We start from the raw sequence: 23,720 nt of genomic DNA on the forward strand, positions 1-23,720 counted from the left end.
GTTTGACTTAAAAGCCTCCAGGAAGTAGGCTGGAGGAATGAGGATCAGCCAACAAGTTGATCAGTACACAGATTTGTTTGGAGATCCTACCGTGTGCCAGGCATGTTTGGCAGTCTGGGGATTCAATGTGAACAAGTCAGGACTCTTGACCTCCAAACGCTTATGCTTTAAAGGGCAAAAACAAATAGTAAATATAGAAACAAAGAAATCAATAAAATAATTGGTAAGTGCTGCAAAGGTGATAGGATAGGGCAATGTAATAGAAAGTCATATCCCAACATGGGCAAAGGCCCTAGGCAGCAACGCACTTTGTGTGTGTGTGTGTGTGTGTGTGTGTGTGTGTGTGTGTGTGTGAGAGAGAGAGAGAGAGAGAGAGAGAGAGAGAGAGAGAGAGAGAGAGAGAGAGAGAGAGAGAGAGAGAAGTCCTACATGTCTGAGGCTACGGAGGGAAAACACAGACCTATACTCATCTCTTCCTTCACTTACTTTATTTTGGCCTTGCAGCCAAAACCTTCTAAACATTTCTCTGGCTGGTGAGTCGGAGAGCTCACTCTAAAGAAAAACTCCCAGAAAGGACTTTTTTTGAATCTCAGGGCTGGCCCTGCTATTGGTGCTGGCTAAGTGATAACGACACTGGTGTCTCCTCCTTCCCAGCACCTTAGGGAACATAGTTTTTCCATACGTGTAAGCTTGGGTTCGATCCTATTTACATTGTTAGGGACTGTCAGCTCCAGATTGGTTCTTTCACTTCTAGTTTCTGACAATGGAATCCACTCCAGCTGGTGTAGGCCGTAAGGAATCTATTTAGAGGCATAGATAGCAGGACCTGCTGGGATGGCTGGAGAAACAGGTTCTAGGCAGAGCTTACAGAATGACTTCCCAAAGCTCGCTGCAGAATTGGGCCTCCATGGAAACCTCTGCCTCTGCCATGATCAGAAAAGAATATGGGAACCAGGAGGCCAAGGCCACTGCTCCAGGTTTGCCTGCCTGTGCTCCAGTCTGCTCCAGTTAGATGGACATTCCATGCTGGCTTTCTCTTTCTTCATAACTTATTGTAAATCAAAGTCTTGAATGAGTGTATCTGCTTCCTAGGTCCCAAGTTGCATCCAAAAATCTTAACTTTGTGGATTGAGAAATGTAGTTTTGAGGGTTCCAGCCTCTGCAGTAGAGTTATTGCTGGAATTGGTGCGGAGCAAGGCAATTGACTGAACCTGTCACCCCGATGACTAAGCTGGATTGATACCATCTGCCTTGTGAACATTGGGGCTCATTCCCGAAACTCTGGCAGCTTTCTCTCCTGCAAAGAAGGCCAGGACAGTTGGGCAATTGCAAGCAATTTTCTTTAGCAGATCCTACATTCAGGGGCATGTTGCCCTAGGCAAGACCTGATCAAGGCTGGGCCAGTTTAATCTGATGGAGGCCTGGAGGTGCTTAGAGGAAAAGATCATCAAAGGAGCTGACTTGTAGACTCCAAGCCCCGAGAGTGGCCAGGTCATGATTGTTTTTGCTCATTTTCACAGCTGCGTTATCAACACAGAGCTTGACATGGGGTAGACACCCAATAAATATTTATTAAATAAATAAATGAATGAAAAACAGAATAGGGCAAGGAGCCTTTTGGCATTCAATACTGGACAGATTCATTTGAGCCTCTGTGTGTTTAACAAATACTAATAATGCTTGCTATGTGCCAGGAGCTGTTCTAAGTGCCTCACAAATATTAACTCCTGTAACTAACATAGTATAAACTACAATTAATCCTATTTTTAAACTGAGGTACAGAGAAGTCATGTTACATGCCCAAGGTCACACAGATAAGAAGTGGTGGGCCAAGAAGCCCACTGGACTGGGTTTCCCCAAACATCTTCTGTTGTTATAGGACTTATCTATTATTGATTTGGCCCATACAGATGTAGTCCTACATGCCTACATTTGATGATATGCAAGTGAATGTGTACCATAAGGTACATAGCGTTTGTTGTGAATATACTGAAACACACCTACCCATATACCTCTCTATACTGCCTTCCAACCTCTTCCAGTCTTCTCCAAGCTATACCTGCTTATGTCTCCTTCCCCGTGTCCCTCTCCCAGCCGTGTGCAATTACACTGGGTTTCAGTGCAATTTTGGCTCCCCGGGGAGCCTCTCAGGTGCTCCACTGAACCACCAGGAGGCTATGCTTGCTTGAAGGAATCCCAACACAGCCATGGTATCTGGGGCAGTACATGCCATCCTTTTGGTTCAGTACAGAGCTGGAGACCTCTGATTGCCCTGCCTGTGGTGACATCCCAGGACTCTGTGGTTTCTTCAGGAAATGCTGGGAGTCCACGACAGCAACACAGAGCATCCTGTCTCCTACTGTCGACTCAGTCCAGCTGCCAACCTTCTCCTGGGCTGGTTTATATTAAGGTAATGGACGCCCAGGAAAGGCAGAGATGGAGCGCTGTCAAAAGTCTTCTGGTGATATTTGCAAATGCTTTGGAGAGCTGGTTCTTCTCACAGGGGCAGCATGAAATATTTGCAAAAACAACAGACTCCACTGCCATTCTCACAGATAACACGGGGCATAGGGAAAGCATCCTCTCTGCCAGCACAAACAACAGGGTTGGGGAGTCAGGAGAAGAAGGAGGCTGTGTTGTTTCTTCTGAGTTCAGTCCATCCATTTCCTGCCTGCGAGCAGGTCAGCTGTTTCCAAGCTTAGATGGACCTCTTGAGACACCTTCCTTCCACAAAGGCACTTGGCAGTAGAGTAGCCCTTCTGATAGCTAACTGCTACCCACCTTCCTGCTTCAGGATTACCGGCTCTGTTTTCCATGGAAGCCTAACCCAATATACTTCAGATGTGAAGGGAAAAGCCAACCATTCCTAGATCACTGCACCTGACAAAGGACTTCCCCCACCACGGGGGGGGATTGAGGCTCCCTGTGCTCCGGTTTGGAAGAGGCCCTCTGCAGACCTAGTGGGTTCTGAGCTCGTTAACTCTTGACCTTCCTCTCTCTGAGTCACAAAACTACATATCCTGCTCCATCCCTTCGCAGTGTATTTTTTTCCCACTTGAATATTTTTCTCCCTTTGGTGTTTACATGAACTGGTTGAACCCATCACACGGTGAATCCACGTTTATATTTGCAGAAGTGCTGCCCAGGGAAGTTTTGTTTGTGTAGAGGTCACCCCATCTCTTGGGCTTGGCTGTAGCCCCAGCCACACTTGGCTGCAGTAGCCCAGCACGTAGCAAGGCCATCCTCCCTCTTCTCACTGCTCCCTCTACCTCAGGTTCCGGGCTCTTGGTCTCAGTGGCTCCAGGCCTCCTGGAAGAGGCGGAGGAGACAGACTCTTGGGCAGAGTGAGGCCATTTCCCCTCCCTCCTCATCTTCAACCCAATCCAGAATATTCCCAGGACTTGTCTGTCTCCTTTCTTAGAACTTAATGGCCCTCCACGGTCTTAGTGGTAGATGTGGGCTGGTGGAGTAGATGGTGAGTTTAGAGATGGGATGCTCTGGGAAGGATCTCTCTTCTCCTGGACTGACTATGCAGCCACTCAGGACTGGGCTGGAGTCATGCCTTTGCCAGGTACTAGCTGTGTGGCCTTGGACAACACCTCTATAGCTGTTTCATCATCTTAAATGAGTATAATAGTACTTACCTCTTCAGATAGTTAGGAGGATTAATTTAGGTCATGCATACAAAATGTTTTAAGTGATGATGATAATGATAATAATAATAATAACACTAATAGCAGCTATCTTAGCAGTTAGAATTGGCAACTTTCCCCATCCCTATTTCCCTCCTCTTTTAGAGCAGTGTTTCTTATTTTTTTCCCACTATCATTCCTCTAAGGAGACTTCCCGTGCTGTGTGGCAGGGAGGGGGAATATTGGTGAGACTGGAGGGCTCACATGCTGGTGCTGTGAATATGAACACGGGGTCATGCAAAGAACCCATAGCTGGATTTAAGACACTGGCTGCAGTCTTTTTTTTTTTTTTTTTTAAGGAAGTCTTTTTTTTTTTTTTTTTTTTTAAATCTATTTTATTGATTTTTTACAGAGAGGAAGAGAGAGGGATAGAGAGTTAGAAACATCGATGAGAGAGAATCATTGATCGGCTGCTCCTTGCACACCCCCTACTGGGGATGTGCCCGCAACCAAGGTACATGCCCTTCACCGGAATCGAACCCGAGACCTTTCAGTCCACAGACCGACGCTCTATCCACTGAGCCAAACTGGTTTTGGCTGGCTGCAGTCTTGATTCTAGTCTAACTACCATGACTTTGGGCAGGCCATTTAGGCTGACTGAACCTGTCTGCCTTCATCTGCAGAAGGAGGACTTTTTGAGATAATCTTTGAGATTCTTTTACCAGCTATTCATCTATTAGGAGGTTTAAAAAATTAATTGAAAGAATCATCAATTCCCTACCTCAACAGTGTCTGTGTCTTACTTATCAACAACTTAGATTCACAGTAGTATTTTTCCAAGTGAGGACTTTAGCTGTCCTGGGAGCTAGAGATGACAATGGCTTTTCTCTTTCACATTGGCATGTGTTTTTATTGTAATCATTCTATGCTGCTTCACCCCTTCTTCCCACTGCCTGCTCACCCTTAGTTCTGAGGCTATTTCCTCATGAACAGCTGGGTGAGGGGCTTGAGAACTCAGACACGAAAGGCTGAAGCTGAGTCAGTAATGAGTTCTCCGAAGATGGTAAGGGGGAGGCTCTGATCATTAATGGTATCAGTCAGTTCCTGGAACCTCCAATGATAACTGCATAAGCATGAAAAACGACTCCATTCTCCTCCCAACCCAGACCTTTTGGAAACTAAACTTGGAAAAAAAAATTAATATATTTTCTTCCAAACTGTGACCACTAAGTTTTGAGCTTTTTTTTTTTTTTTTTTTTTTTGTCTATTCAAATCTTGAGCTTTCCCTGAGCTCTGTGCCATGGCAAAACCGGTCCAAACTGGAGGGTTGCTCCATGAGGACTCCACTGAGCTGGGTCTCTTGTCTTTCTGAATGCAACTGTAGGTAGCTGATGGCTCTTTGGAAATTGGAGAGAGAGAAAGAGTGGGCTTCTCTCTTGATCTTAGTATGGCCTCCCTGCTCTATGGACCAGAGAAGGGAGTCGAGTGGCAGGATGCATCAACCCTCCAAGCTAAGGTTGGCAGAATCTCTGCTCCTCCTGCTGTGCTGTTCTTCAACCCCCCAAAACTGAACTGTCACCTCTTGATGGTTATTCCCTCAACAAAACAAAGCAATATCTACTCCACTTTTCCTTGTTTATACTTCTGCTTCAGACATTGCATCTAATCATTTTCTGGTTATGTCTAGAGAATAAGAAAGTAGAGCTAAGTAAAGGATATGCTAACCTTGCTAAAAGTTACATTTGCCAACAAATCCCCAATTCCATAAAAAAAGCAATTATGAAAAGTTAAATTTATTGGGGTTAAAATCTGTTACTAACACTATATAAATTCCAGGTGTACATCATCTGTATATCACATTATGTATTCACTACCCAAAGTCTAGACACCATATATTTAATTCCTTTGACCCTCTTCACCCTCTCCCACTCCCTTCCCCTCTGGTAACCACCATACTCTTGTCTGTGTCTATGAGTTTGTTTTGTTTGCTTGTTTGTTACTAAATAGATATTTTTAGGAGTCCCTCAATACCACCTTTTTGGAACATGCCTAGTCTAGAGAAAGTGAGGAAGAGGCTGTGTAGGTTTAGGAGGAGATGGGAGGGTGTGTTTCTAGGAAATGAGAATGTATGTGAATATATTTTACAGAGGAAAGCAGGAATTAGGAAACCAGGAAAAGTTTCATTAGGAATGAATGAATAGCCGTGGCCAGTGTATTCAGTGATTAGAGCATTGGCCTAAGCACTTAAGGGTTTCAGGTTTGATTTCCAGTCAAGGGCATGTGCCCAGGTTGCAGGCTTAACCGTTAATGGGGGGCATGAAGGAGGTAGCCAATCAATGTTTCAGTCTCACACATGGATGCTTCCCTCTCTCTCTAAAAATCAATAGCAATATTTAAAAAAAGGATAAAATACTAACCCATTTTGTGCATCTCTTGGCATGTAGGAAAGATTGACCACAAGTCACCCTGAACAGAAAGATCCAGGGAATTTTAATCCACTTTGGAGTATGATTATTTTAACAGTCAGCAAAATTTCCCTTACAGCTTCAGTTTTCATTGCTTCCAACTTATTTTAATTGGACCATATTGTATTTGGAAGTTGCCTTGTATGAGCTTAAACATGTTAACTCAGGATCACCTTTAGTCTTCGCTTCCCTGTTGTGAATGACTTTGAACCCCTTCAGTAATCAGTGCTCAAATTGGCCTACATTCCATAAGAAGGCTGGGTGGAAAGAACATGGCAACATGGAAAAATATTTGTAGCATAATGTTAGGAAAAAGAAGATATTACAGGACCCAAGAAAGTGGGAATTGGCTGATATTATATTTATTTTAAAAGATATGTAGGGGAGGAAACCAGAAGAGATATACTAAAATACTACCCATGATGAAATTGTAGTGAAGTTTTATTCTTCCCCAATTTCCCCAAAGTTTCAAAATGTACCCTTTTGCAGTGTGGGTATCTGTTGGAGGTGGGGTTGAGTTCTATAAGTCATATAGCAGCTGGCTGCTCAGGGTTTGTCTCCTGGATTTAAGAAAGCTGGGTAGAAACCAGGCATTTTTATGAATAGAAGATTTGTGGGAGGTTTGCTGGTTCAATACCTGTCTCCTTTACCTCTGATTTTTCTCTAAGCAACATGTGTGCCTGCGCAAACACAGATACACACAGACACACAGACACACAGACACACACACACACAGACACACACACACTCCATTCTATCCCAGGCTACGTGCACAGAACACATTGAAGTGTCTCTGGGAGAGGCATTGGTGCACACTCTGTTTAAGTCTAGCCAGCTGGTCTCAGCCTCTCTAGCCACTTGAGATGGTGGGAACCTGGCGGTTGCTGAGTTGGACGTGGGAGAATTGCCGAATCCACTGGTGAATTGCTCCTTTGTTCTCCTTCTAATCTCCTAATCCTGGGGAACAGAGAAAGGAGTTTTCCTATGATTTGGGGCTTGGTCTTTCAAATCCTTCTGTCTCTGACCTCACCCTGAGGGTTGGGATCCATGAGGCAAGTGGGAAGACACCAAGGAGAGGGTGGTGTCCAGACGGTGAAACATTTGGCAATGGCCCACCCATCACCTTTCTCAAGGAGCTAGGGTTACACTGACCTCCTGTTAGGATCCCTGCCTTTTCTGGTTCTGGGCCATAGCACTATCTCAGAAGTTTCCCTGTGACGCCTTTCCCACCTCACCTTTCCACAGCAAAGCAGTGGCTGAGAGCCAGGGAGCAGGAGCAGATCTTTCACATGTATACTTAAATCTGAATTCTTCTCACTTACTGGCCAATCGCCATTCCAATAACCAATTTATCCCCTAGTCTATGCATGTTATAGGCGTTTGTTTTCCTGTATTTGGTTAAAACCCCAATCTAAGGAGGCCAAGTCCATGGTCTAGTTCCTATAAAAACCATTTAGCTTTGCTCAGGTCTGTGGCCGTTGGCTGCTTCTTCCTTAAGCTTGGCAGTGACTTTCGTTAATATGTGCAGCCAGTTGCAATGATAACAATGGCTAATGCTTATCGAGTGCTTGATGTGTGTCAGACACTGTGTTAAGAGCATTGAGTGTGTTAACTCATTCAGTCCACATCTCCACTCTATGAGGGGGTTCTGTCGTTAGGTCCATTTTACAGGGAGGAAGCTGAGGCATGGATATGAGAAACTTTCCCAAGATCCCCACACTGGAGAGCATCAGAACCTCCTTAGAATGGAGCAGTGTGGCTCCAGACTCCACTTGTTCCCCTGAGCTCCTGGACCTGCTGCTGCCCTGGCACAGGAGCAGGATGACTCAGGGAAATCCATCCCTGAGCCCTGGAAAGCAGTTGCTGCAAATGGCAGAAAGGAAAGGGGCTTGCTGGCCACACTGGCTATGAAGGCACCATCTTGGAGAGGCCACATCTCTCATTTGTCTGCCTCCAGCTACTACCAGGGTGCCAGACACATAGTAAACACCATACGTGTTATTGAATGAATGACTTGTTGAGTTATCAAATATCTATCTGAGTTGGGGATGGTGCTTTACATTTGATGGGCAGAAGCAGATATGTCTAATATATTCTACACAAACTAGGCCCTTTTTGGAAAATGTGGAACATGGGAATCGTGTTCTGTTTGCTTTTTGTTTGTTTGTTTTGTGTGTGTGTTTTTTTATATATGCCTTCCTGCCTACTTTGCACACACACATTTGTCACCATACTTTACGATTATTTTCTCAGATACTGTTTTGCTGCTGATGTCTGACACTCCTTTCTCCGACCCAAAGAAGCTGGCTTTTCCCTAGTTCTCTGGAACTTTGGACTGATCCCTCTGATGTAGCATCGAGGGAACTCTGAGATACTGCTGAGGGCTCCTCAGACCTGTGTGGTTTTTGGAAGTGGCTTGCTTTTGCTGGACCCAAGGAGGAAGTTGCTGCATTCTGGAGTTATGAGAGAGGTAGAAAAGCTCTACAAATCTGGGTTTTGAGAAAGTTCTCTTGCAGCCCATGGTGGCTGCAGGATGCCTTCTTGGGCTGAGGACTGCTGAGCTGGAATGTGAGGGGGCTGTGTTGGTGGATGGACTTGGTGAGCAGCAGTGGCAGGACTTTAAAGCTGGTCAAACGGCTTTAAAAATAACTTCTTAGTGCAACTGCATTTCTTTTTGCCTTGTGCCAACGTGAGTGATGCTAGCAGAAGCCTGTCAGGAGACGAGGCTGCAGGTGATGCCACTCATTCCCAATGTTAGCTGGCATGAAAGTAAACGCCTTGCCCTCCGAGGGACATCAGCTATGCCAACTCCAGGCTTCAGATGCTGGTAAACAGCTGTCCAAAGTGTCTAATGGTTGTGTTATGAGCCAGCAGGGCATTCTGGGTATTGACATGCAAATGAGCAGGGTAGAATGTGTGTGGGTGGGCAGAGGGATCCCTGCTTGTGGGATGGGGAGTTTTTTCTCTAGCGGGATTGTCAATTTCTCTCTAATGAAGTGACTGAAGAGCAGGAGGCGGAGGCAGGAAGGGTTCAGAGAAAGAACAAGCAGAAAGAGAGAGAGAGAGAGAGTAGGCAGTGGGAAACCAGCTGCAGGGACACAATGCCAGCTCATGTTTCAGAGGCTGCTTGAGAAAGGACTGGGCCAGATCTCAGATGGAGCCTCTGGGCTGCCCAGACCGCCGAGCACGCAGGCCACGCAGGCCACACAGACTTCCTCTCACACCTGGCTAGCCCTTTCTTGTCAGGAGCCTACGTCCTTCCGTCTTTGTAGCTGCTCTCAGCTGCTCCAGTTGGTCCTTAAACACAGAACTAGCCCTTCTTTGAGGACTCTGAGGCACATCTCATCTCTCCCTGCTCCCAGGTGTCCAGATCAACCATCTCTAGCCTCCCCTTCAGCTCCTTTGTCAGCTTCCTGCCCTTAAGGGGCAGACTAGTCAGCACCCTACTCTCAAGGTGCATCCAGTCAATGAATGAATAGATGCTGTCTTCTCTGAGCATGCCTGAACTACTCCCTGCTGACAGAATATGCTCCTGCAATCTTGTTGTTGCTCCAAATACTGCTTTTAAGTCAACCATCTTTTGAGCACTGTTTTAGTCAGGGTAGGTTAACTGTTTCAGCAGTCTGTACTCAGATCTCGGTGGCTTAGCACAACAAGCGTTGATTTCTTGCTCACATGTTCAGGGGGAGGAGGGTGGAGTTTTCTGGGGTTGGAGCACAGTTTCTGTTCCATGAAATCATCTTCTATATGGTGGAACTGACCTCCAGGCTAATTGGCTGTGGGGACCAGCTTCAACTACACTGGGAGAGCTGCTGTGCAGGAGACACCCATATGGAGCAGGACTTTCTTCAGTGGGGCATTGGTGCTCACTGAGGCTCTTCCTTGAGTGTTTAATTTATGGATGTGTAGAGTTGTAATCTGGTATGGTCTGACACCAACACCTGGGCACACTGGCTCTTGGGTCTCCAATGAGGTACAAAGTCAGCCACTGCTGGGGACCACCCAGCTGGAGCTACAGAGAGATCTGCAGATGCTTCCTCTTTGTGTCAGGTTTGGAAGTGCCCAGATGAAGCCCATCTGTGAAGCAAGGCAAGCTGATGCTGGTGCTGGGTCTTGGCCTTTTATTGATAGAATTGGGGCTCCCTGAGTCAGCTGCAGCTTGTTTGACAGGTTTTATCTTGAGCAAGGACAGGCCATTCATATGAAAAAGCTGCTGCACACAGCTTGTGTGAGGCTATAAATTGGATGGGGCAGAGTCTCAGGGAATCACCAGGGTGGAGCAAACAGAAATGGCTGCCAGTCAGCCCTGGGACCCTAGAAGGTCCCAGCACAAGAACAAGGATCCCTGTGAGCACCTAAGTCTGGGAAAAAGCTGCCTCTGAGTCCCTGCTCTGATGCTATACAGTCCAGTTTCTCCTTGTATGTGTCTTTGTCTGCCCAGCACTGGAGCTCAGAGGAAACATGACCTTGTAAGTTCAGTTCATGGTACCAGCCTTTTAAGAGGAACAGTTGGGTCTCCAGTGCCTTTGTTTCACAGAGCCCCAATCCACACTGGTTTTTACAGCCCTTAGTTCTTACTACCCGCAGGGACTCCTTTTTCCAGCTCTGGGACCCTGGGTTGGGCGTCTGGTGTGGGGCTGGGACTCCTTGTCCTCCGGGCAGCCATCCCAGAAATAATCTCCCTCCCAATTAAAAAAGTGGCCCACGTGGGTACCAAACCAGCCCATTCTGTGCTTCTGCACCGCCTACCAGTCTCAGTGTGCTCTTTCTTTTCTTTCTTTTAAAAAAATATATTTTATTGATTTTTTGCAGAAAGGAAGGAAGAGGGATAGAGAACTATTGGGTCGGCAACTAAGTAATTGCGGATTTTTTAAAGAAAATCAAAGACAATTTTTTCATGGAACTAAATAACTTTATTCTGTAATGTATTGCCTATTTTTATCAATGACCTTTTGCCATCTTTCAGGCAGCATCATAATCCCACGTTCAAAAAACTTCTGGTTTTTATTAGCAAAAAACTGAATCAGGTACGATTTGATATCATCATCATTATTGAAATTTTTACCATTCAAGGAGTTTTGTAAAGATCGAAACAAAAAGTAATCAGATGGTGCAAGGTCAGGACTATATGGTGGATGTGGCAAAACATCCCAACCAAGCTCCATTAATTTTTGCCGAGTGACCAAAGATGTGTGTGGCCTTGCATTGTCATGATGGAATACAACACCTTTTCGATTTGTCAATTCGGGCCGCTTTTCTTCAACTGCATTGTTTAATTTCATTAGTTGTTCAATGTAGACATCAGAATTGATCGTTCGGTTGGGTGGTAAGAGTTCAAAGTAGACAATTCCTTTGTAATCCCACCAAACTGATAACAAAACCTTCTTTTGATGAATATCAGCTTTTGATGTTGTTTGAGTTGGTTCACCTGGCCTGCTCCACGATCTTTTCCGCTTGATATTGTTGTAAACAACCCATTTTTCATCGCCAGTTATCAGTCATTTTAAAAATGGATCATTTTCATTACGTTTCTTTAGCAAATCGCAGCTGCTAATGCGTTGCGTTAACTGTGATTCTTTCAGTTCGTGAGGAACCCATGTATCGAGTTTTTGAACATAGCCAAGTTGTTTTAAGTGATTTTCAATGCATGTATGTGATACATGAAGCTTCTCTGCAATCTCACGTGTTGTACTGTGACAGTCCAAATTGATTATTGCTTTGATTAGGGCGTCATCAACTTCAACTGGACTACCAGAGCGTTTTTCATCTTTGAGTGAAAAATCACCAGAACGAAATTTGGCAAACCAATTTTGACACTGCCGTTCTTTTAAGGCTTTGTCACCATAAACAGCACATAACTTTTTATGAGCTTGCAATGCGTTTTTCCCTTTGAGGAAATAAAAAAGCAAAATATGACGAAAATGTTCCTTTTGATTTTCCATTTTTCAACGAACGCCAAACGAAAACTACAAAACAGATCAAAAAACTTTTTTTACTGATTAACAGCTGAATAGCCAACTATCAAATAACAAAATGTGTTTTACATTTGTACTACGTCTGCAAACCTAAAAATTCAACTGAAGCCATATATGTGTGAAACCCGCAATTACTTAGCTGCCGACCCATAGAAACGTCGATGAGAGAGAAACATCCCACCGGGGATGTGCCTGCAGCCAAGGTTCATGCCCTTGACCGGAATCGAACCTGGCACCCTTCAGTCCACAGGCCGACGCTCTATCCACTAAGCCAAACCGGTTTTGGCTCAGTGTGCTTTCTTATTGCCTAGTTGTAGGACTTCCATTCAGCCAGCTTTCTGGTGGTTCTGGATGATAGTTTTTCTGTATTTTAGTTGTAATTTGATGGGGTTGTGGGAGGCAGCGAATACAAGCATTGGCCTATGCTGCCATCTTGGTTATTCTCTCCCATGGGAAGTTTTTAATGGTTAGGGTCTATAAGTGGTGTTAAAACTCACACCAACTCGTGTCGGACTGGATATATAATACCTGAAGGTCAAGGCCAGTGATTTGGTGAGCAGCTTGATGGTCTCTGCCACAAACACCCAAATGATTCTTAACATCAGAAAGAATGCAGCTGAAAGTGGAGCCCCACCACTGAGTGTGTGGTCAGAAATTTGGAGAAGTGATTGACCACTGGAGTTAACTGAGGTGGATGTGCTCAAACTGAGGTCATTCTGACACCAGAGCTATGTGACTTCTGGGCTGGTTGTTTACTTTCTCTGGGCCTCCATGTCTTTGTTTTTCATCTATAAAGTGAGGCTAATAAGATCCACCAGGGTGGTTGTACATATAAAAAGATGATGTACTTAGGCCCTTAGCATAGGGCCAAACCCATAAAAGCTTGGTAAATGTCATCTGTTACTGTTACTAGTACTTAGTGTCATTATAATTGTTACTCAATAGTCAATCCGGTAAAAGGAACTGGGGACAAGAGTTAGGATTTTTCCCCTGCCCTTGAGGATCTCACAGCCTTTTAGGGGAGATAATACTTTCAGTAATGACATTCCTTCCTTCACATGGAGAGGGATGAGAACCTTATCTTAGTGATTCTAGGGAATTGGTGGCCTTTGAGATGTAGGAAAGGATTTTGAGCAGTGGAGAAGTGGATATTTGAGACTGGGGCTTAGGAGGTGGGCAAGATAATGAGAAGGAAGGCACAGGGTGAGGCAGTGCCGAGTAGCTCAAGTTGGGTGATGGAGCAGAGTATAGCCTATGGCCCTGGAGAGGTGCTGGGTCATGATGGAGGATGAAGAATAGGTTAATTGGACCTAGATCATGAAAATGAAACAAAATAATACTTGACTTTGGACTGTACAGTAATTGGGCCTCCTTGGCAGGCTCTGACCTCCTTGCCTTGTGTTTGCTCTGTGACCAACCTCAGCATGCTGTCACTTTTCAAAACCCACAAGTCATACTTCTAGAACAAGGGAGATGCCTATATAACAGAACTTTTAAACATCTCCTTTAACCATTTCCAATCTCCCTCTGGTAGCTCCCATATTTTATTCACTTTTCTGCAAACTCTTTAGTTTCTATTTCTCTTCCTCAAAGAGGGTTCGAGCCTTTTCCAGCCACTCAAGACTCCTAGACTTCCCCTGGGTCTATCCTTCTTTTACATAGAGCAACTTAGAGGTCATTTGCCTTCTCATGATGCATACCCATGCTCCACTCCCTTTCTGTGAAGCAAGGGTCTTCTTTACCCTTATCATAGGGGGCAAGTAAATGGGGTTTTCCTCCCTGTCAAACAGATTAATTGAGCCAACTTCATGGAAGACACAGTGCATGGGGTCATTGATGTTGTTTACACACACACACAGAAGAGTTACTCTTCTCTACTCACTGGAATCCAGATGTGGCCAATGGATTGTGAGTGGAAGTGATGGGTCTCACTTCCTGGTACAGGCCTTAGGAGCTATTGTGGGATTGATATCCACCATGCTCTTTCCCCTTTGCCCACTGCCACTGACAGAGACAATGTTTGAGAAGATGGCAGCCGGGATTATTTCAGACTGGGTCCTGGAGGGAGGAGACTTGGGGCATTGCAGCAGATCTGCAGGGAACATGTGGTATAGAACAAACCTGTGCTGTTTTAAACCTCTGGGATGTGGGGGTTATTTGTTGCAGAGTATAACTTACCTGTCGGTCCTGACTGATAAGCCTAGTGATTGGCTTGGATCCATCACAGACACAAGTTGTATACTCTCAGAGGATAAAATACTAGAACACTGTGTCCATGAAATGCTTTCTAATGAAAAGAAGGAAGACTTTGGAGGTGATAGTGAGAAACTTCCCCAGTCCCTTATCAAAGAAGACTCCCTAATGTGGGCTCCAGATAACTTTGGGGGTTGCTGACAGAGGAATGAGGTCATGGGCAGCTGAGAATGAGCTGTTCTCCAAAGACCTCAATGTGGAAGCCTTTGCCTTTTCTCTGTTTATTATCTTCATTCCTGTACTGTCTGCACAATCTCTCTCCAGCTACTTAACTGTGCTATGGGAGTGAAGCCATCTCAGAAACAAACTTTATGTAGGAATATGGTTTGCTAGGTTAAACCTTATGTGCTTGGTGGTGGTGGGATGCTGGGGAGAGGATGGGGATTATAAATACCAACTAAAGGGAACAAAGAAAGAAACCAATGGAAAGAAAAAAATCTTGCAGGGACAGGTGGCCCCATGAGGTACACAGTGAAGGGGGTAGTGTGGGAGTCTCATTAACTCAACCTTTAGTGTCGCAGAGCTCTCTAAGAAATGACAAATTATACCTAGTTTGAATTGACCTAAGTGCTCATTAATTAATTAATTCAAATGAATACCTACCAAGAGTTGCAGGCACCGCACAGTCAAAGGCAATCAAGACACCCCTCAAAAGGTATGTACATTCTTGATTAAAACACAGTGGATTAGGACTGCTGGGGTCTACAATTGAGTGGGTAACAAAGCTCCCAATTGCTATGGGTCTTGAGAATGGAACAACTGACCCATTAATCTTCAAGTCTCCAAATAGTAATTTCCGTTTGCTGTAAAAAGCTATTTGAAAGGATCCCCCCATCCTGGTACAGATGACACTGGGAGTCTGAGATCTTGATTCTCTGGTTAGAGAGAAAACTCCTGCACTGCTTAAGCAGGCCCAGGCTATTTCCACCTTTGCTACTAAGACAGGGTTTGATTAAAAGACAAAAACAAAACCAAAAAACCCTCCACAAAAACCCAAACTGAGCAATTTGAGCTTTAGTGAGAACTGAAGGTGTAGAGAAAGCTATGGGATATGCAGGTGAGGATGATGGAACTGTGAGCACGCCTTGGAGGAAAGGACAAGTCTGAACAGCCTGCTCCCTAAAGTTTATGGGAGGGGAGACTGGCAGATGCCATGAACACCTTCTGAGCTTGCATTGGGTAGGATAAAGTTACATTTATAGTAAAATGAAGGCAGAACTTATTGCAGTTTGGGCTCTGTCTCATCATTCTTTTCGCATATTAAAAAAAAAAGCTGGGAGTTAAACTGTTTCAGGTTTTCAGACTGAGAATCTGCTTTAAAAATCCGGCAAGATTCTGGCTCTTAAGGTTACAACAGCACCCTAAGAAGTGCCCTTTTTTTTGGGGGGGGGGTGGGGTTCAGCCTGGGCCTAGCTTATTTGGGTCTGAGAGGGCTGTAGCTGGCCCAGGAACTGGTGGGTAAAGTCAGTGGTGGGTCTGAGAATGGGCTCGTTTTCTCCTAGGGGATGTCAGGGAAGGTCCTTAGAAAAAACGAGGCTTGAGTTATATTTTCTGTGTGAATGTGGATATTTAAGGCAGAAGGGACTGCTTTTGAAAAGGCAAAGGGGACTGAAAGCGCTTGGCGAAGTCAGGGAGCTGTGAGTGGATGAGAATGACTAAAGCACTATGTGCTAAGGCTGAAGGCTTATTTTATCATTTCAAGATAACATGCAGTCTAATAAAATGATCACGATTTGGCAGTCCCAGTCTGCTTTCCCCCAGGGAGGTCAGCTTGATTTTCATCATAGTCATGGGATGTCTATTTTCAATGTTCTAAGAATAGCCCTTGGTTTTAGGGTGAAACTGCCTTACACTCAGCCGCTCACTGATTCCTTCCAACCCAGATCCTATTCCTTCTCAGCATCTCTTTAGCAAGATTTTCTTCCTTGGGCCTTTGCTCTCCTGAACCACCTGAATAGTGGTCATAAGTGATGGCATCATCTGATTATTGGAAGCTTCTTTTTCTTCCTCAGTGAAAGCTAAACTAAGTGGTGCATCTTGCAATAAATGCATCTTTAGGTTGAGTGAATTATTTGTTCGTTGGTTGATGTATTTACTTCTCTAAACCCACTGAAGCAACACTGTCCTCAGGCTTTAATTTGACTTTTTCTAATTTCCCTTGGTTTCTATTCTTGCTCTGATCACAGTTATCAGCTTAAATGGATTTTAATTATCCTACTTGTCAATAATCATGAAATTAGTGCACTAAAGTCTCATTTTACTTTTGATAACCCTTTGCTTCCTATTGATTTATAGGTTAGAATTCAACAAGCAATTTTTAAGAAGATGTTTTGAAATAGTGAAAAGATAGAAACAGACTAAATAAACAAGAAAGGAATTTTTAATAAATCATGACATGTTAGTCATGCTAGAATTCTACTTGAAAAATTATGTTGGCTAATATCTACACACGTGACAGGAGAAAATGTTCATGGCTTATTACTCTATCAAAAAAAAAAGCAATGAGAAACAGGTTAGGTAAATGATTCTGCTAATGTTAAAATATTTGCATACAGATACATGCACAAAATGTGAGTTTTGTTTTTTTGTGTGCTTTTCTCTTTTCTAAATTAATACAGTGAACTGATATTGTTTTTATAATAGAGAATGTGTTAAATTCACTACACATAATTGAGAGGTGGGAAATTCTTTGCTGTGACTTTTTAGGGTCAGGCAGGACTTCTTCAACTTTTACTGGAATTTTTTGGCCCTAAAACAGAAACTAACAGTCTTTGCAGATTGTTTCCTGAAGACAGGGCAAGAGCTGTGGCTGAGGAAAGCCAAAATGATGCTGAGCTTTGCAAAAAATGGTATTGAAACCAGAAGTCACTACCCTGCCCTCCTCAAACCTTAGTACCAACACGTTCTACTCACTGGCTCTCAAATAAAAAATAATACAGAGGCTGAGCCCCTTGGTCCCACTCATGGACGACATTCTGTTTGTGTTTATAGAGGGTCCCTCCTGCTGAAATATGGAGGCCGAGGAGTTACATGATACCTAGTTATGAAGTGTCCAGGGGTGAATTGGCTAAACATGGATATGATATTCAACTCCTTCCCCATGAGAAGCAGAGAACTTCCCTGGAAGCATGCAATGGGTAATTTTAGAAAAGAATGTAAAAGGACACACTCTCCAGAGCCATTAATTTCTTCTGTAGAGACTATTACCTTCTGAAGTGGCACAGGTGGGTCACACAAAAGCTTACATCAAATTAGTGGAGTTGGGAGTTATGTTTCTAACCTGGTGGCTTCCAACCTTTCTGCTCTTGTGGCAGAATATTGGAAACACACTAGGTATGATTAAAAAGCTCAAGATAGCCCTTAGTGAGCCAGCCCTTAACGAGCCAGTGGTTATTACAATGCAGCCAACAATAGCAGTATGCTGTCTTTTAGTTTCTTACACTGAATATGCGCTCCTTCTTTGAAACTCACTTCTGCTCCTGTTATGGACTCAATGTTTGTGTCCACTTCAAATGTATATGTCAAAACACCAACCTCCAATGTAGTGGTATTCAGTGGTGGGGACTTTAGGAGGTCCTTAGGTGTAGAGGAGGTCAGAGAGCTCACAGCCTTGGGCTATGTGCACCTTCAGTCTGACCTGAAGTTAACACCTCATATTTTTGCAGAACAAATATTTGTAAAGCAAGTGAGTGAGATATTCCTGTCATTTCAGAGGTCTCATTGTCAGTAGGATATTTTCTTTGGATATATATCTGAAAATCTCTGGGATTATGACAATCCATCCATTCTCCTTTCTTACTCTGACTGCAGAACCCCCTGAATAAAATGAGAAAATGGGGGAGGGGGAGGAATGTCACGTGCAGGTGAGAGAGGACATGGGGGGAGACCACCAATTAGAGGAGTTCTCAGGTTAGACCAGTGACTTAGTGTTGGCTACACGCTGAAATCTAACTAGATGCTAGAACAGTTGATCAAATGAAAAGTGTGTGTGTATGTGTTTTTGCATCTAGGTTAGGTTTTATATCTATGCCCTCGCAGATTATGCTCTCCAGGATATGGTCCTCATAGAATCATGACAATTCTAATGGAGTAGAATGTGTCTGCTGTGTGTGAGGGTGAGGGTGAAATGCATGTAAAGGTTGAAAAAAAATTCCCTGGGTGATTCTGAGTCACATGTCATGTGAGAATTACTCCTTTAGAGAATTGTCACCTCGCTTTTGCTTCCTCATGAAAAGCTCATTTTGATATCATTTCTCTGGATCTCTTTCATCACATCCCGAACTCATCACCTTCTGAGATCATTACCAGAGGGAACAAAGCCCAGTTCATTAATATGCTAATGATTCACCAATTATCCTGATTTTGCAGAGCAGTCTCTGGCTATAATAGAGGCAGGCAAACATGGGTTTCTGGTAATTAAGTGCTAAATCCCAGTGGACAGACAAGTTCCAAATCCCTAAGCTTCTTTAAGTCTTTTTCACCAGTTGGGCTGAGGTTTAGTTTTGCCAGCTGGAGATTCCCAGAGTCCTTGATGCTCTTGGTACAGCCTGGGGAAGGGCAGAACAAGGCCTAGAGGACCTGGGAAGGGTTCATTGGAAAGGAGCAACAGGCAACCCATTCAAGGAGAGGCTAGAACCTATGGCTGATCAGAAAGTGTATAGATAAATAAAGGAGGACTAGGGGTCTTGGATCAAGCCTAAGAGAAGTCCCATATTCTCTCTTCACTTCATGAGACAAGCGGAAGACTCTATTCAGGAGCAGCAGTCGTAAATGCTGAAGGTTGAAACCCCTGTAGAGGTCACTTGGTGTGTCAGCTTTCTATTTGCTATGGTTACAAGTTATAACAATTTACACTTGGTGCTTTAGCACAACACGAACTTACTATTTTACAGTTTCGTAGTCAGAGGTCTGACACAGGAAATGCTGGCCAACAAAGACCAGCACTGTGTGTCATTTTTCAGGATATGGGGGAGAACATGTTTCTTTCATTTTCCAATCTCCAGAAGCCACCTATGCTCCTTGACTCAGAGATGCCTTCCCCCATCTTCAAAACTAGCAACATTAAATCTTTTGGGGTCTTTCTTCCACAGTCACATCATTCTCTGATTCTACTCTTCTGCCTCCCTCTTCTATTTTGAAGGATCCTGCTGTTACCCAGGACCTGCCTGGATCATCCTGAATGCTCTTTCATCTCAAGGTTGTCTGATGAGCAACCTTACTTCTACCTGCATCCTTCATTCCTCTTCAGCATGTAACTTAATGTGTCCACAGGTTCTGGGGGTGAGAGCCTATGCATCTTTGGGGGGGTCATTATTCTGCCCACCTTACTTGGTTTTGTTCTTGGTGCCCCTTCACTGTCTGGTACAGTCACAGGGTGTGTGTTTTGGCAGCAACTCAGCTTTACGAACTGAGGTCTCAAAACCTCTTCCTTCTCCTTCTGCTTACCTCTCAGCCTGGAACACGCCTACAAGTGTGTAAGGAATAGTTTTAGGAGAGGATTTTATTTTTTAATTATTTTTAAAAAAATATATTTTATTGATTTTTTACAGAGAGGAAGGGAGAGAGATAGAGAGCTAGAAACGTCGATGAGAGAGAAACATCGACCAGCTGCCTCTTGTACAACCCCCACCGGGGATGCGCCCGCAACCAAGGTACATGCCCTTGACCAGAATCGAACCCGGGACCTTTCAGTCCACAGGCCGACGCTCTACCACTGAGCCAAACCGGTTTCGGCAAGGAGAGGATTTTAAAAGGTGCACTACTAAACATGTAATTACCACCCAGCAATTTAGTTCTAGGCATTTATCTCAGATAAATCAAGGCTTAACTTCACACAAAAATGAATGTTTATAACAAACTTTATTTGTAATAACCCCAAACTGGAAACAACCCAAGTCTTTCAACAGGTGAATGTTTAAACAAATTGTGATATATCCATTCCATTAAGTACTACTTAGCAACAAAAAGGATTGTTGCTATTGATACATAAACTATTTGGATCAATTTCTAGAGAATTTGCAGATTGAAAAATGGCAATCTCAGAAGATTACCCACTGTATGATTCTATTTAGATAACATTCCTGAAAAACAAAAAGATAGAAATAGCAGATTGGTGGTTGCCAGCGGTTAAGGAGGGGTTTGGGTGGGAAGGAAGTGGGTGTGGCTATAAAAGGGCAAGATGAGGACTCTGTTGGTGATAGGAATATTCAGTATCTTGACTGTATAAATATAAAGATCCTAGTTGTGATTTTATATGATAGTTTTACAAGATGTTGCCCTGGGGGAATTGAGAAAATACAAGGGGTCTCTCTGTATTATTTCTTACAAATGCATGCCAATCTACAGTTATCTCAAAATAGAAAGTTTAATTAAAAACAAATACAAAAACAAAGCCTTTATCTATAGAGCCAGCCACAGACTCGGAGCAGCTGGTACCTTCTAAGGCGGGACAGGGGAATCCCGAGAAGCGTCCTTTGTGCCGTGAAGGGCAGTGGATAGGTTGAGGGCATGTCTCTAAATCAACTTGTGTGACTTTGGAAACATTCCTTTTGCTTAATTTTGAATATGGGCAATGAATTCATTTCCTTCAATGCCAAGATGTTATTTTTTATGCACAGCACCACATGTATGGGGCCACCGAGGCCTGCAGCCAGCAAGAAGGCACATCCCTCGGTAAGGTGTCACCTCCTCTGTCTTCCTCTGTCCCCTCACCCTTTCCTCTTCTAGGCTTCTCCAATCCTAAATTGGAGATTTGTATGCATTTGTGAGAAATAACACAGAGAGATCCCTTGTGTTTTCTCAATTCCCCCAGGGCAGAGGATGCCTGGGTGCTGGGGTCTGGTGGAGGAGTTCAAGAGAAGAGGGGAGGGGGAAGGTAGGTGGAGCTGTTTTTCATTTTTTTTCTTGGGAATATGGGTCCCCCATTCTTCTCCCCTGCCCCCCCCCCCCCCCCCCCCCCCCCCCCCCGCAACACACACACACAAACACTCAACCAGACACAGCCACTGGCAGGCTGAGGGTGGGACAGCCACGGTGAGACTGGGAGCTGGGTCAGCAGCCCAAGGCTGCTCCTGGCTGGCTCCGCTGGTTGGCTTTGCTCAAGGCCAGAGCTGTCAACTCTGCCCTTTTGAAAAAGAGCAACAAAGGGGAAAAGAGAAGAAAAGAGAAAGGGAAGTGGGGGAAGCACAGGGTGGGAGTGGGGCAGGCGAGGGCTGAGAGAACAGGTGGGGACTATTTAAACAGAAGGCCTGACTCAGCCCTTTCCTTTCACTGAATTTCCAAAGAGCTGTTTGTTTTAGTCCCCCAGGCGGGTGACAGGAGGGAGGCTGGGGGCCCATCCCTGGGGGAGAATGAGCTGGGGCTTGGGGGCTGGGAGTGGGACTCAGGCATCATCTGGGCTCACAGCAGCTGTCCCTTTTATGGGACTGGGTTAGGGGTTCCATTTTACTTACTTTCCGTTTGTGAGCTCCAGGGCAACATTTTGTCAAAGGGCTTTCACTTAGGGAAATGGTGGGTCCTGCAGAGCCTGGGGAAGTGGAGATGAGAAGCTTAGGGAAGAGCTATGACTGCCCCCCAACCCCTAAAGTGGAGAAGAAAAAATAAATGCCATAAATTGGAGATTCTAGGTATTGAACTAGAAAATATATAGATGAAAACAATGATAGGAGAGGAAAACAGAATTCTCGAGGTTTCTATTGTACAGAGAAAGTTGCTTTTCTCTTCCCAGAAGAATGCCTACGCTTTCTCAGTTCTTACAATTATATTCACAAACAAGGCAGAGCTTGGGACTCACAATTAGCTCCTGACAAATGACACCTCCTACAGGAAGGTCTCAGGTCACCTTCAGGGGAGTTACATTTGTAATCCGTCTCCTCAAGCTTTCTTTCTCTCAATGAATTCAGCCTGGACCTACATATGTAAGCTTGGAGATCTGTGACCTGGTCCATCCCAGAGAAGCACAGTTGTAAATCCAGGGAGGTGTGCTTTTGGTTAAGCAACCATTTTGGTAGCTACTGGCTTTCAAAAGGTTCAGCCTTATTGGGCCACCATAAATGCCTATGAATAAATGAAGCAGTTTTAGGTTTTGATAACTTTCTCCTGGGGAGTCAAGCTCAACCTGAATTCACACTTGAAGTACATTTGGTAGAGCAAAAAGCTTCCCTTAATGGTTAAGTCTTAACCCAAAAAATTATTAACATTAAAGGAGACAAAGAGGACTCTTAATTCATGAATTTGCTAACTCACCTTCACCCCTTGGTGTATTTGGCTCGCTGGCTTGATTGATTTCAGTCTTTCCTACACCCTCAGGCAAAAGGCTCTTTCGTTGGGGCCAGGCTCTGCCCTCCATCCTGTCATTCTATCAGGATGTGAGGATGATAAAATCGGGAATTTGGAAGCAGCACATACTCGTGGAAGAAACTCAAACATTTACATGTATTAGCAATCCCACCTTCCAGGGCTGCACCTGATTAGGGAAGAACTGGCTCAGAGCAAGTCCCCAAACATGATTTCTCTGCTCTGGCTGATGTCTTTGGGACCTCTCTCCTGTCCTCCCTCTCATTTGTCTCACATAGTTTTGCAACCCTTGCCTCCTGTGTGCCGCACAAATCAGTCTACTTCACCCTCTCCCCTGGAAGCCACCGACTTTCAGCTGCCTGTCCAGGCTCCCTGCCAGGGTGCCTCTGACTTTGCAAATGCCACAGGAGACAGTTACATTTTGAATGGCTACCAAAAGAGGCTGCCGCCACTGGTGCCTGCCTGCTCTGCACTGGGGGAGATAAGTGTCTTCCAAGAGCTCTGAGCAAAGTGCTTGGAGAGGGTGCTTGGGGTGGGAGGGAAATTTTGGATCTGGGGGTTGGGGACTTCTCATAGGGATGCCTTTGATCTGGAGGCTGTGTCCTTGGGCGTGGGCAGACTCTACTCTGGGTAAGACCATCATGGACGCGATCCACAAATCTGTCATCTGAGACTATTGAGCTGTGTTTTGTGCAGAGCCCCAAACACAGCAAGGGCTGACCCTGGTTTGTCACCAGTTCCTATCTTACCTGACTGTGCAGGGCTCAGGTGAAGCTCTGCTTCCTCCCACTCTAGCCTGTCTTGGACTTCAGAAACATTTATCACTTACCATCTTGGAAAGATCAACTAGTATTTGTTGAGTGCCAGCTGCTTGCCTAGCACTGGTTTCTATTCAGTACATAGCAAGAAGCTCTGTTTCAGGCCCCTTGCTTTACTGAAGTTAGGTGAGGTGGGGGTGAGACAGGGCCCTTCTAACCTCCTGAGTTCTCCCTCATTTCCTCCTCATCACAGGTTATCAAGGTATTTTTCATTTCTTAACATCTTTCCAGTGATAGGCAGCCATATCCATCCAACATATGGCCTAAAGCTGGTTTTCTGGG

The 23,720-nt window shown here is 44.5% G+C and overlaps 1 long non-coding RNA gene across 1 annotated transcript; it reads right to left on the minus strand.

Moving 5' to 3' along the window:
• Positions 1-20,166: 20,166 nt before the first annotated feature.
• LOC311626745 lies at positions 20,167-22,908 on the minus strand. The gene is made up of 3 exons (XR_014795761.1): positions 22,570-22,908; positions 21,777-21,850; positions 20,167-20,405 (listed from the first exon to the last, which is right to left on the minus strand). It is a non-coding gene; the product is annotated as an uncharacterized lncRNA (long non-coding RNA).
• Between the last annotated feature and the right edge of the window lie 812 nt (positions 22,909-23,720).

This window comes from Pipistrellus hanaki (assembly GCF_964339955.1).
Source record: "Pipistrellus hanaki genome assembly, chromosome: 8".
NCBI classification, from domain to species: domain Eukaryota; kingdom Metazoa; phylum Chordata; class Mammalia; order Chiroptera; family Vespertilionidae; genus Pipistrellus; species Pipistrellus hanaki.